General features: G+C 44.9%; 11 non-coding genes across 11 annotated transcripts; all 11 read left to right on the plus strand.

Annotated features, from left to right (window-relative positions):
* Positions 1 to 100: 100 nt before the first annotated feature.
* LOC141230158 (U2 spliceosomal RNA) lies at positions 101 to 291 on the plus strand. The gene has a single exon (XR_012296714.1). It is a non-coding gene; the product is annotated as a U2 spliceosomal RNA (small nuclear RNA).
* A 1,120-nt stretch (positions 292 to 1,411) lies between these two features.
* LOC141230186 (U2 spliceosomal RNA) lies at positions 1,412 to 1,602 on the plus strand. Its single transcript, XR_012296741.1, has one exon. It is a non-coding gene; the product is annotated as a U2 spliceosomal RNA (small nuclear RNA).
* Positions 1,603 to 2,722: 1,120 nt separating this feature from the next.
* Positions 2,723 to 2,913, plus strand: LOC141230159 (U2 spliceosomal RNA). Its single transcript, XR_012296715.1, has one exon. It is a non-coding gene; the product is annotated as a U2 spliceosomal RNA (small nuclear RNA).
* Positions 2,914 to 4,032: 1,119 nt separating this feature from the next.
* On the plus strand, positions 4,033 to 4,223 carry LOC141230895 (U2 spliceosomal RNA). The gene has a single exon (XR_012297343.1). It is a non-coding gene; the product is annotated as a U2 spliceosomal RNA (small nuclear RNA).
* Positions 4,224 to 5,343: 1,120 nt separating this feature from the next.
* LOC141230896 (U2 spliceosomal RNA) lies at positions 5,344 to 5,534 on the plus strand. Its single transcript, XR_012297344.1, has one exon. It is a non-coding gene; the product is annotated as a U2 spliceosomal RNA (small nuclear RNA).
* Positions 5,535 to 6,651: 1,117 nt separating this feature from the next.
* Positions 6,652 to 6,842, plus strand: LOC141230925 (U2 spliceosomal RNA). Its single transcript, XR_012297372.1, has one exon. It is a non-coding gene; the product is annotated as a U2 spliceosomal RNA (small nuclear RNA).
* Positions 6,843 to 7,963: 1,121 nt separating this feature from the next.
* LOC141230897 (U2 spliceosomal RNA) lies at positions 7,964 to 8,154 on the plus strand. The gene has a single exon (XR_012297345.1). It is a non-coding gene; the product is annotated as a U2 spliceosomal RNA (small nuclear RNA).
* Positions 8,155 to 9,274: 1,120 nt separating this feature from the next.
* Positions 9,275 to 9,465, plus strand: LOC141230183 (U2 spliceosomal RNA). Its single transcript, XR_012296739.1, has one exon. It is a non-coding gene; the product is annotated as a U2 spliceosomal RNA (small nuclear RNA).
* A 1,121-nt stretch (positions 9,466 to 10,586) lies between these two features.
* Positions 10,587 to 10,777, plus strand: LOC141230898 (U2 spliceosomal RNA). Its single transcript, XR_012297346.1, has one exon. It is a non-coding gene; the product is annotated as a U2 spliceosomal RNA (small nuclear RNA).
* A 1,118-nt stretch (positions 10,778 to 11,895) lies between these two features.
* LOC141230185 (U2 spliceosomal RNA) lies at positions 11,896 to 12,086 on the plus strand. The gene has a single exon (XR_012296740.1). It is a non-coding gene; the product is annotated as a U2 spliceosomal RNA (small nuclear RNA).
* A 1,121-nt stretch (positions 12,087 to 13,207) lies between these two features.
* LOC141230899 (U2 spliceosomal RNA) lies at positions 13,208 to 13,398 on the plus strand. Its single transcript, XR_012297347.1, has one exon. It is a non-coding gene; the product is annotated as a U2 spliceosomal RNA (small nuclear RNA).
* The last annotated feature ends 200 nt before the right edge of the window (positions 13,399 to 13,598 follow it).

Here is a 13,598-nt window from a genome sequence, read left to right on the forward strand (position 1 = left end):
TTGACAGCATGTCTTCTTAACGGGAGTCCAGGTGGCCATCTCCACAAATGGACTTTTCAGAATCCTTGGGTGGCACCGTAGTCGGAAACCAATTCTGGTTATCGCTTCTCGGCCTTTTGGCTAAGATCAAGTGTAGTATCTGTTCTTATCAGTTTAATATCTGATACGTCTCCTATCTGGGGACCATATATTAAATGGATTTTTAGAACAGGGAGATGGAAAAAGAGCTTGCTCTGTCCACTCCACGCATTGACCTGGTATTGCAGTATCTCCAGGACCGGTGCACCCCTTCTTTAATGCAGTTTCTAAAATCAGAAAGAATTGAATTCAATGCTTTTTGTTCATTTTGCTTGTTTGTCGGATTTTGGGATGGACTCTTTGGCTTTGCTTTTCTTCTCCTCATTGGATTTTTCATGTTAAAAGTTGCAGAAGCCAGATGACAAGCTCATTTTGGTTCAACTTCAGCAACTGTGCATTGCATTGCCATGTAATGTAATGTAATGCAATGCTATCTATCTAGCTCTCCCTCTATACTTCCTTTTGGATAAACAGACATATTAGGCAAGCATTTTGGAGCTTTCACCTAAATAACTACAGGTGGTGAGATAAGCTGCACAATATAATTGACCTTTCAGTATATTGTTGCACACACACCATCTATTTAGCAAATGCCCTTGTTATCAACAGCAGCCTTTTAAACTCACCTGAGCTAACAGGTATGTGAGCTGGTTACTCTGCTGCGCTTAAAATTTCTTTTTTGGTTTGCTACAATGCCTTTTCTGAAACGTTGTCTCCCTCTGCTGGAACACTGACTTCTTTCATTTAATGCCTGCAGACTATAAAAGAGAAACCAACCCAAAAAGTTTGGTTGATTAGTCTGTGGCATTCTTTTAAACTGTTGCTTATGGCGGTCTCTGTGAGCTTCTCAGTGACATTCAGCCATCCAGGTATCCCGCCTGCAGTAGACGGAATGTGGCAATGGAACGCTGGCTGCGCGTGTCATAATAGGCTCTGAGCCTTTATATACCTGCGCACAGCAGCAGCCACCTTCAGTCTGCTGCTGGACAGCCAGCAGCAGCAGCAGCAGGAGAGGTAATTAATCAGCAACCCTCCTGCTAAGGGTAGACAGCTGCTCGTTCCACCCCCCCCCCGCCTTAATTGGTTCTCCTCCCTTCCAACGGTGTTGAGGCGGGTGGGAACAGCCGGGGGTTGAGGGTACTGTGCTAAAAGAGGTGGAGTTATGCAGATCTAAAACGCGTGGATTGCAGCAGCAGCAAGCCGAAAAGTGCAGGCATGTGAGGGATCTAGAGGTTGACAGCATGTCTTCTTAACGGGAGTCCAGGTGGCCATCTCCACAAATGGACTTTTCAGAATCCTTGGGTGGCACCGTAGTCGGAAACCAATTCTGGTTATCGCTTCTCGGCCTTTTGGCTAAGATCAAGTGTAGTATTTGTTCTTATCAGTTTAATATCTGATACGTCCCCTATCTGGGGACCATATATTAAATGGATTTTTAGAACAGGGAGATGGAAAAAGAGCTTGCTCTGTCCACTCCACGCATTGACCTGGTATTGCAGTATCTCCAGGACCGGTGCACCCCTTCTTTAATGCAGTTTCTAAAATCAGAAAGAATTGAATTCAATGCTTTTTGTTCATTTTGCTTGTTTGTCGGATTTTGGGATGGACTCTTTGGCTTTGCTTTTCTTCTCCTCATTGGATTTTTCATGTTAAAAGTTGCAGAAGCCAGATGACAAGCTCATTTTGGTTCAACTTCAGCAACTGTGCATTGCATTGCCATGTAATGTAATGTAATGCAATGCTATCTATCTAGCTCTCCCTCTATACTTCCTTTTGGATAAACAGACATATTAGGCAAGCATTTTGGAGCTTTCACCTAAATAACTACAGGTGGTGAGATAAGCTGCACAATATAATTGACCTTTCAGTATATTGTTGCACACAGACCATCTATTTAGCAAATGCCCTTGTTATCAACAGCAGCCTTTTAAACTCACCTGAGCTAACAGGTATGTGAGCTGGTTACTCTGCTGCGCTTAAAATTTCTTTTTTGGTTTGCTACAATGCCTTTTCTGAAACGTTGTCTCCCTCTGCTGGAACACTGACTTCTTTCATTTAATGCCTGCAGACTATAAAAGAGAAACCAACCCAAAAAGTTTGGTTGATTAGTCTGTGGCATTCTTTTAAACTGTTGCTTATGGCGGTGTCTGTGAGCTTCTCAGTGACATTCAGCAATCCAGGTATCCCGCCTGCAGTAGACGGAATGTGGCAATGGAACGCTGGCTGCGCGTGTCATAATAGGCTCTGAGCCTTTATATACCTGCGCACAGCAGCAGCCACCTTCAGTCTGCTGCTGGACAGCCAGCAGCAGCAGCAGCAGGAGAGGTAATTAATCAGCAACCCTCCTGCTAAGGGTAGACAGCTGCTCGTTCCACCCCCCCCCCGCCTTAATTGGTTCTCCTCCCTTCCAACGGTGTTGAGGCGGGTGGGAACAGCCGGGGGTTGAGGGTACTGTGCTAAAAGAGGTGGAGTTATGCAGATCTAAAACGCGTGGATTGCAGCAGCAGCAAGCCGAAAAGTGCAGGCATGTGAGGGATCTAGAGGTTGACAGCATGTCTTCTTAACGGGAGTCCAGGTGGCCATCTCCACAAATGGACTTTTCAGAATCCTTGGGTGGCACCGTAGTCGGAAACCAATTCTGGTTATCGCTTCTCGGCCTTTTGGCTAAGATCAAGTGTAGTATCTGTTCTTATCAGTTTAATATCTGATACGTCTCCTATCTGGGGACCATATATTAAATGGATTTTTAGAACAGGGAGATGGAAAAAGAGCTTGCTCTGTCCACTCCACGCATTGACCTGGTATTGCAGTATCTCCAGGACCGGTGCACCCCTTCTTTAATGCAGTTTCTAAAATCAGAAAGAATTGAATTCAATGCTTTTTGTTCATTTTGCTTGTTTGTCGGATTTTGGGATGGACTCTTTGGCTTTGCTTTTCTTCTCCTCATTGGATTTTTCATGTTAAAAGTTGCAGAAGCCAGATGACAAGCTCATTTTGGTTCAACTTCAGCAACTGTGCATTGCATTGCCATGTAATGTAATGTAATGCAATGCTATCTATCTAGCTCTCCCTCTATACTTCCTTTTGGATAAACAGACATATTAGGCAAGCATTTTGGAGCTTTCACCTAAATAACTACAGGTGGTGAGATAAGCTGCACAATATAATTGACCTTTCAGTATATTGTTGCACACACACCATCTATTTAGCAAATGCCCTTGTTATCAACAGCAGCCTTTTAAACTCACCTGAGCTAACAGGTATGTGAGCTGGTTACTCTGCTGCGCTTAAAATTTCTTTTTTGGTTTGCTACAATGCCTTTTCTGAAACGTTGTCTCCCTCTGCTGGAACACTGACTTCTTTCATTTAATGCCTGCAGACTATAAAAGAGAAACCAACCCAAAAAGTTTGGTTGATTAGTCTGTGGCATTCTTTTAAACTGTTGCTTATGGCGGTCTCTGTGAGCTTCTCAGTGACATTCAGCCATCCAGGTATCCCGCCTGCAGTAGACGGAATGTGGCAATGGAACGCTGGCTGCGCGTGTCATAATAGGCTCTGAGCCTTTATATACCTGCGCACAGCAGCAGCCACCTTCAGTCTGCTGCTGGACAGCCAGCAGCAGCAGCAGCAGGAGAGGTAATTAATCAGCAACCCTCCTGCTAAGGGTAGACAGCTGCTCGTTCCACCCCCCCCCGCCTTAATTGGTTCTCCTCCCTTCCAACGGTGTTGAGGCGGGTGGGAACAGCCGGGGGTTGAGGGTACTGTGCTAAAAGAGGTGGAGTTATGCAGATCTAAAACGCGTGGATTGCAGCAGCAGCAAGCCGAAAAGTGCAGGCATGTGAGGGATCTAGAGGTTGACAGCATGTCTTCTTAACGGGAGTCCAGGTGGCCATCTCCACAAATGGACTTTTCAGAATCCTTGGGTGGCACCGTAGTCGGAAACCAATTCTGGTTATCGCTTCTCGGCCTTTTGGCTAAGATCAAGTGTAGTATCTGTTCTTATCAGTTTAATATCTGATACGTCCCCTATCTGGGGACCATATATTAAATGGATTTTTAGAACAGGGAGATGGAAAAAGAGCTTGCTCTGTCCACTCCACGCATTGACCTGGTATTGCAGTATCTCCAGGACCGGTGCACCCCTTCTTTAATGCAGTTTCTAAAATCAGAAAGAATTGAATTCAATGCTTTTTGTTCATTTTGCTTGTTTGTCGGATTTTGGGATGGACTCTTTGGCTTTGCTTTTCTTCTCCTCATTGGATTTTTCATGTTAAAAGTTGCAGAAGCCAGATGACAAGCTCATTTTGGTTCAACTTCAGCAACTGTGCATTGCATTGCCATGTAATGTAATGTAATGCAATGCTATCTATCTAGCTCTCCCTCTATACTTCCTTTTGGATAAACAGACATATTAGGCAAGCATTTTGGAGCTTTCACCTAAATAACTACAGGTGGTGAGATAAGCTGCACAATATAATTGACCTTTCAGTATATTGTTGCACACAGACCATCTATTTAGCAAATGCCCTTGTTATCAACAGCAGCCTTTTAAACTCACCTGAGCTAACAGGTATGTGAGCTGGTTACTCTGCTGCGCTTAAAATTTCTTTTTTGGTTTGCTACAATGCCTTTTCTGAAACGTTGTCTCCCTCTGCTGGAACACTGACTTCTTTCATTTAATGCCTGCAGACTATAAAAGAGAAACCAACCCAAAAAGTTTGGTTGATTAGTCTGTGGCATTCTTTTAAACTGTTGCTTATGGCGGTGTCTGTGAGCTTCTCAGTGACATTCAGCAATCCAGGTATCCCGCCTGCAGTAGACGGAATGTGGCAATGGAACGCTGGCTGCGCGTGTCATAATAGGCTCTGAGCCTTTATATACCTGCGCACAGCAGCAGCCACCTTCAGTCTGCTGCTGGACAGCCAGCAGCAGCAGCAGCAGGAGAGGTAATTAATCAGCAACCCTCCTGCTAAGGGTAGACAGCTGCTCGTTCCACCCCCCCCCCGCCTTAATTGGTTCTCCTCCCTTCCAACGGTGTTGAGGCGGGTGGGAACAGCCGGGGGTTGAGGGTACTGTGCTAAAAGAGGTGGAGTTATGCAGATCTAAAACGCGTGGATTGCAGCAGCAGCAAGCCGAAAAGTGCAGGCATGTGAGGGATCTAGAGGTTGACAGCATGTCTTCTTAACGGGAGTCCAGGTGGCCATCTCCACAAATGGACTTTTCAGAATCCTTGGGTGGCACCGTAGTCGGAAACCAATTCTGGTTATCGCTTCTCGGCCTTTTGGCTAAGATCAAGTGTAGTATCTGTTCTTATCAGTTTAATATCTGATACGTCCCCTATCTGGGGACCATATATTAAATGGATTTTTAGAACAGGGAGATGGAAAAAGAGCTTGCTCTGTCCACTCCACGCATTGACCTGGTATTGCAGTATCTCCAGGACCGGTGCACCCCTTCTTTAATGCAGTTTCTAAAATCAGAAAGAATTGAATTCAATGCTTTTTGTTCATTTTGCTTGTTTGTCGGATTTTGGGATGGACTCTTTGGCTTTGCTTTTCTTCTCCTCATTGGATTTTTCATGTTAAAAGTTGCAGAAGCCAGATGACAAGCTCATTTTGGTTCAACTTCAGCAACTGTGCATTGCATTGCCATGTAATGTAATGTAATGCAATGCTATCTATCTAGCTCTCCCTCTATACTTCCTTTTGGATAAACAGACATATTAGGCAAGCATTTTGGAGCTTTCACCTAAATAACTACAGGTGGTGAGATAAGCTGCACAATATAATTGACCTTTCAGTATATTGTTGCACACACACCATCTATTTAGCAAATGCCCTTGTTATCAACAGCAGCCTTTTAAACTCACCTGAGCTAACAGGTATGTGAGCTGGTTACTCTGCTGCGCTTAAAATTTCTTTTTTGGTTTGCTACAATGCCTTTTCTGAAACGTTGTCTCCCTCTGCTGGAACACTGACTTCTTTCATTTAATGCCTGCAGACTATAAAAGAGAAACCAACCCAAAAAGTTTGGTTGATTAGTCTGTGGCATTCTTTTAAACTGTTGCTTATGGCGGTCTCTGTGAGCTTCTCAGTGACATTCAGCCATCCAGGTATCCCGCCTGCAGTAGACGGAATGTGGCAATGGAACGCTGGCTGCGCGTGTCATAATAGGCTCTGAGCCTTTATATACCTGCGCACAGCAGCAGCCACCTTCAGTCTGCTGCTGGACAGCCAGCAGCAGCAGCAGGAGAGGTAATTAATCAGCAACCCTCCTGCTAAGGGTAGACAGCTGCTCGTTCCACCCCCCCCCCGCCTTAATTGGTTCTCCTCCCTTCCAACGGTGTTGAGGCGGGTGGGAACAGCCGGGGGTTGAGGGTACTGTGCTAAAAGAGGTGGAGTTATGCAGATCTAAAACGCGTGGATTGCAGCAGCAGCAAGCCGAAAAGTGCAGGCATGTGAGGGATCTAGAGGTTGACAGCATGTCTTCTTAACGGGAGTCCAGGTGGCCATCTCCACAAATGGACTTTTCAGAATCCTTGGGTGGCACCGTAGTCGGAAACCAATTCTGGTTATCGCTTCTTGGCCTTTTGGCTAAGATCAAGTGTAGTATCTGTTCTTATCAGTTTAATATCTGATACGTCCCCTATCTGGGGACCATATATTAAATGGATTTTTAGAACAGGGAGATGGAAAAAGAGCTTGCTCTGTCCACTCCACGCATTGACCTGGTATTGCAGTATCTCCAGGACCGGTGCACCCCTTCTTTAATGCAGTTTCTAAAATCAGAAAGAATTGAATTCAATGCTTTTTGTTCATTTTGCTTGTTTGTCGGATTTTGGGATGGACTCTTTGGCTTTGCTTTTCTTCTCCTCATTGGATTTTTCATGTTAAAAGTTGCAGAAGCCAGATGACAAGCTCATTTTGGTTCAACTTCAGCAACTGTGCATTGCATTGCCATGTAATGTAATGTAATGCAATGCTATCTATCTAGCTCTCCCTCTATACTTCCTTTTGGATAAACAGACATATTAGGCAAGCATTTTGGAGCTTTCACCTAAATAACTACAGGTGGTGAGATAAGCTGCACAATATAATTGACCTTTCAGTATATTGTTGCACACACACCATCTATTTAGCAAATGCCCTTGTTATCAACAGCAGCCTTTTAAACTCACCTGAGCTAACAGGTATGTGAGCTGGTTACTCTGCTGCGCTTAAAATTTCTTTTTTGGTTTGCTACAATGCCTTTTCTGAAACGTTGTCTCCCTCTGCTGGAACACTGACTTCTTTCATTTAATGCCTGCAGACTATAAAAGAGAAACCAACCCAAAAAGTTTGGTTGATTAGTCTGTGGCATTCTTTTAAACTGTTGCTTATGGCGGTCTCTGTGAGCTTCTCAGTGACATTCAGCCATCCAGGTATCCCGCCTGCAGTAGACGGAATGTGGCAATGGAACGCTGGCTGCGCGTGTTATAATAGGCTCTGAGCCTTTATATACCTGCGCACAGCAGCAGCCACCTTCAGTCTGCTGCTGGACAGCCAGCAGCAGCAGCAGCAGGAGAGGTAATTAATCAGCAACCCTCCTGCTAAGGGTAGACAGCTGCTCGTTCCACCCCCCCCCCCGCCTTAATTGGTTCTCCTCCCTTCCAACGGTGTTGAGGCGGGTGGGAACAGCCGGGGGTTGAGGGTACTGTGCTAAAAGAGGTGGAGTTATGCAGATCTAAAACGCGTGGATTGCAGCAGCAGCAAGCCGAAAAGTGCAGGCATGTGAGGGATCTAGAGGTTGACAGCATGTCTTCTTAACGGGAGTCCAGGTGGCCATCTCCACAAATGGACTTTTCAGAATCCTTGGGTGGCACCGTAGTCGGAAACCAATTCTGGTTATCGCTTCTCGGCCTTTTGGCTAAGATCAAGTGTAGTATCTGTTCTTATCAGTTTAATATCTGATACGTCCCCTATCTGGGGACCATATATTAAATGGATTTTTAGAACAGGGAGATGGAAAAAGAGCTTGCTCTGTCCACTCCACGCATTGACCTGGTATTGCAGTATCTCCAGGACCGGTGCACCCCTTCTTTAATGCAGTTTCTAAAATCAGAAAGAATTGAATTCAATGCTTTTTGTTCATTTTGCTTGTTTGTCGGATTTTGGGATGGACTCTTTGGCTTTGCTTTTCTTCTCCTCATTGGATTTTTCATGTTAAAAGTTGCAGAAGCCAGATGACAAGCTCATTTTGGTTCAACTTCAGCAACTGTGCATTGCATTGCCATGTAATGTAATGTAATGCAATGCTATCTATCTAGCTCTCCCTCTATACTTCCTTTTGGATAAACAGACATATTAGGCAAGCATTTTGGAGCTTTCACCTAAATAACTACAGGTGGTGAGATAAGCTGCACAATATAATTGACCTTTCAGTATATTGTTGCACACACACCATCTATTTAGCAAATGCCCTTGTTATCAACAGCAGCCTTTTAAACTCACCTGAGCTAACAGGTATGTGAGCTGGTTACTCTGCTGCGCTTAAAATTTCTTTTTTGGTTTGCTACAATGCCTTTTCTGAAACGTTGTCTCCCTCTGCTGGAACACTGACTTCTTTCATTTAATGCCTGCAGACTATAAAAGAGAAACCAACCCAAAAAGTTTGGTTGATTAGTCTGTGGCATTCTTTTAAACTGTTGCTTATGGCGGTCTCTGTGAGCTTCTCAGTGACATTCAGCCATCCAGGTATCCCGCCTGCAGTAGACGGAATGTGGCAATGGAACGCTGGCTGCGCGTGTCATAATAGGCTCTGAGCCTTTATATACCTGCGCACAGCAGCAGCCACCTTCAGTCTGCTGCTGGACAGCCAGCAGCAGCAGCAGCAGGAGAGGTAATTAATCAGCAACCCTCCTGCTAAGGGTAGACAGCTGCTCGTTCCACCCCCCCCCCGCCTTAATTGGTTCTCCTCCCTTCCAACGGTGTTGAGGCGGGTGGGAACAGCCGGGGGTTGAGGGTACTGTGCTAAAAGAGGTGGAGTTATGCAGATCTAAAACGCGTGGATTGCAGCAGCAGCAAGCCGAAAAGTGCAGGCATGTGAGGGATCTAGAGGTTGACAGCATGTCTTCTTAACGGGAGTCCAGGTGGCCATCTCCACAAATGGACTTTTCAGAATCCTTGGGTGGCACCGTAGTCGGAAACCAATTCTGGTTATCGCTTCTCGGCCTTTTGGCTAAGATCAAGTGTAGTATCTGTTCTTATCAGTTTAATATCTGATACGTCCCCTATCTGGGGACCATATATTAAATGGATTTTTAGAACAGGGAGATGGAAAAAGAGCTTGCTATGTCCACTCCACGCATTGACCTGGTATTGCAGTATCTCCAGGACCGGTGCACCCCTTCTTTAATGCAGTTTCTAAAATCAGAAAGAATTGAATTCAATGCTTTTTGTTCATTTTGCTTGTTTGTCGGATTTTGGGATGGACTCTTTGGCTTTGCTTTTCTTCTCCTCATTGGATTTTTCATGTTAAAAGTTGCAGAAGCCAGATGACAAGCTCATTTTGGTTCAACTTCAGCAACTGTGCATTGCATTGCCATGTAATGTAATGTAATGCAATGCTATCTATCTAGCTCTCCCTCTATACTTCCTTTTGGATAAACAGACATATTAGGCAAGCATTTTGGAGCTTTCACCTAAATAACTACAGGTGGTGAGATAAGCTGCACAATATAATTGACCTTTCAGTATATTGTTGCACACACACCATCTATTTAGCAAATGCCCTTGTTATCAACAGCAGCCTTTTAAACTCACCTGAGCTAACAGGTATGTGAGCTGGTTACTCTGCTGCGCTTAAAATTTCTTTTTTGGTTTGCTACAATGCCTTTTCTGAAACGTTGTCTCCCTCTGCTGGAACACTGACTTCTTTCATTTAATGCCTGCAGACTATAAAAGAGAAACCAACCCAAAAAGTTTGGTTGATTAGTCTGTGGCATTCTTTTAAACTGTTGCTTATGGCGGTCTCTGTGAGCTTCTCAGTGACATTCAGCCATCCAGGTATCCCGCCTGCAGTAGACGGAATGTGGCAATGGAACGCTGGCTGCGCGTGTCATAATAGGCTCTGAGCCTTTATATACCTGCGCACAGCAGCAGCCACCTTCAGTCTGCTGCTGGACAGCCAGCAGCAGCAGCAGCAGGAGAGGTAATTAATCAGCAACCCTCCTGCTAAGGGTAGACAGCTGCTCGTTCCACCCCCCCCCCCGCCTTAATTGGTTCTCCTCCCTTCCAACGGTGTTGAGGCGGGTGGGAACAGCCGGGGGTTGAGGGTACTGTGCTAAAAGAGGTGGAGTTATGCAGATCTAAAACGCGTGGATTGCAGCAGCAGCAAGCCGAAAAGTGCAGGCATGTGAGGGATCTAGAGGTTGACAGCATGTCTTCTTAACGGGAGTCCAGGTGGCCATCTCCACAAATGGACTTTTCAGAATCCTTGGGTGGCACCGTAGTCGGAAACCAATTCTGGTTATCGCTTCTCGGCCTTTTGGCTAAGATCAAGTGTAGTATCTGTTCTTATCAGTTTAATATCTGATACGTCCCCTATCTGGGGACCATATATTAAATGGATTTTTAGAACAGGGAGATGGAAAAAGAGCTTGCTCTGTCCACTCCACGCATTGACCTGGTATTGCAGTATCTCCAGGACCGGTGCACCCCTTCTTTAATGCAGTTTCTAAAATCAGAAAGAATTGAATTCAATGCTTTTTGTTCATTTTGCTTGTTTGTCGGATTTTGGGATGGACTCTTTGGCTTTGCTTTTCTTCTCCTCATTGGATTTTTCATGTTAAAAGTTGCAGAAGCCAGATGACAAGCTCATTTTGGTTTAACTTCAGCAACTGTGCATTGCATTGCCATGTAATGTAATGTAATGCAATGCTATCTATCTAGCTCTCCCTCTATACTTCCTTTTGGATAAACAGACATATTAGGCAAGCATTTTGGAGCTTTCACCTAAATAACTACAGGTGGTGAGATAAGCTGCACAATATAATTGACCTTTCAGTATATTGTTGCACACACACCATCTATTTAGCAAATGCCCTTGTTATCAACAGCAGCCTTTTAAACTCACCTGAGCTAACAGGTATGTGAGCTGGTTACTCTGCTGCGCTTAAAATTTCTTTTTTGGTTTGCTACAATGCCTTTTCTGAAACGTTGTCTCCCTCTGCTGGAACACTGACTTCTTTCATTTAATGCCTGCAGACTATAAAAGAGAAACCAACCCAAAAAGTTTGGTTGATTAGTCTGTGACATTCTTTTAAACTGTTGCTTATGGTGGTCTCTGTGAGCTTCTCAGTGACATTCAGCCATCCAGGTATCCCGCCTGCAGTAGACGGAATGTGGCAATGGAACGCTGGCTGCGCGTGTCATAATAGGCTCTGAGCCTTTATATACCTGCGCACAGCAGCAGCCACCTTCAGTCTGCTGCTGGACAGCCAGCAGCAGCAGCAGCAGGAGAGGTAATTAATCAGCAACCCTCCTGCTAAGGGTAGACAGCTGCTCGTTCCACCCCCCCCGCCTTAATTGGTTCTCCTCCCTTCCAACGGTGTTGAGGCGGGTGGGAACAGCCGGGGGTTGAGGGTACTGTGCTAAAAGAGGTGGAGTTATGCAGATCTAAAACGCGTGGATTGCAGCAGCAGCAAGCCGAAAAGTGCAGGCATGTGAGGGATCTAGAGGTTGACAGCATGTCTTCTTAACGGGAGTCCAGGTGGCCATCTCCACAAATGGACTTTTCAGAATCCTTGGGTGGCACCGTAGTCGGAAACCAATTCTGGTTATCGCTTCTCGGCCTTTTGGCTAAGATCAAGTGTAGTATCTGTTCTTATCAGTTTAATATCTGATACGTCCCCTATCTGGGGACCATATATTAAATGGATTTTTAGAACAGGGAGATGGAAAAAGAGCTTGCTATGTCCACTCCACGCATTGACCTGGTATTGCAGTATCTCCAGGACCGGTGCACCCCTTCTTTAATGCAGTTTCTAAAATCAGAAAGAATTGAATTCAATGCTTTTTGTTCATTTTGCTTGTTTGTCGGATTTTGGGATGGACTCTTTGGCTTTGCTTTTCTTCTCCTCATTGGATTTTTCATGTTAAAAGTTGCAGAAGCCAGATGACAAGCTCATTTTGGTTCAACTTCAGCAACTGTGCATTGCATTGCCATGTAATGTAATGTAATGCAATGTTATCTATCTAGCTCTCCCTCTATACTTCCTTTTGGATAAACAGACATATTAGGCAAGCATTTTGGAGCTTTCACCTAAATAACTACAGGTGGTGAGATAAGCTGCACAATATAATTGACCTTTCAGTATATTGTTGCACACACACCATCTATTTAGCAAATGCCCTTGTTATCAACAGCAGCCTTTTAAACTCACCTGAGCTAACAGGTATGTGAGCTGGTTACTCTGCTGCGCTTAAAATTTCTTTTTTGGTTTGCTACAATGCCTTTTCTGAAACGTTGTCTCCCTCTGCTGGAACACTGACTTCTTTCATTTAATGCCTGCAGACTATAAAAGAGAAACCAACCCAAAAAGTTTGGTTGATTAGTCTGTGGCATTCTTTTAAACTGTTGCTTATGGCGGTCTCTGTGAGCTTCTCAGTGACATTCAGCCATCCAGGTATCCCGCCTGCAGTAGACGGAATGTGGCAATGGAACGCTGGCTGCGCGTGTCATAATAGGCTCTGAGCCTTTATATACCTGCGCACAGCAGCAGCCACCTTCAGTCTGCTGCTGGACAGCCAGCAGCAGCAGCAGCAGGAGAGGTAATTAATCAGCAACCCTCCTGCTAAGGGTAGACAGCTGCTCGTTCCACCCCCCCCCCCGCCTTAATTGGTTCTCCTCCCTTCCAACGGTGTTGAGGCGGGTGGGAACAGCCGGGGGTTGAGGGTACTGTGCTAAAAGAGGTGGAGTTATGCAGATCTAAAACGCGTGGATTGCAGCAGCAGCAAGCCGAAAAGTGCAGGCATGTGAGGGATCTAGAGGTTGACAGCATGTCTTCTTAACGGGAGTCCAGGTGGCCATCTCCACAAATGGACTTTTCAGAATCCTTGGGTGGCACCGTAGTCGGAAACCAATTCTGGTTATCGCTTCTCGGCCTTTTGGCTAAGATCAAGTGTAGTATCTGTTCTTATCAGTTTAATATCTGATACGTCCCCTATCTGGGGACCATATATTAAATGGATTTTTAGAACAGGGAGATGGAAAAAGAGCTTGCTCTGTCCACTCCACGCATTGACCTGGTATTGCAGTATCTCCAGGACCGGTGCACCCCTTCTTTAATGCAGTTTCTAAAATCAGAAAGAATTGAATTCAATGCTTTTTGTTCATTTTGCTTGTTTGTCGGATTTTGGGATGGACTCTTTGGCTTTGCTTTTCTTCTCCTCATTGGATTTTTCATGTTAAAAGTTGCAGAAGCCAGATGACAAGCTCATTTTGGTTTAACTTCAGCAACTGTGCATTGCATTGCCATGTAA

The sequence above is a fragment of the Phyllobates terribilis genome, unplaced genomic scaffold (assembly GCF_046119375.1).
Source record: "Phyllobates terribilis strain yellow unplaced genomic scaffold, ASM4611937v1 Scaffold_499__1_contigs__length_1316695, whole genome shotgun sequence".
In the NCBI taxonomy this organism is placed as follows: domain Eukaryota; kingdom Metazoa; phylum Chordata; class Amphibia; order Anura; family Dendrobatidae; genus Phyllobates; species Phyllobates terribilis.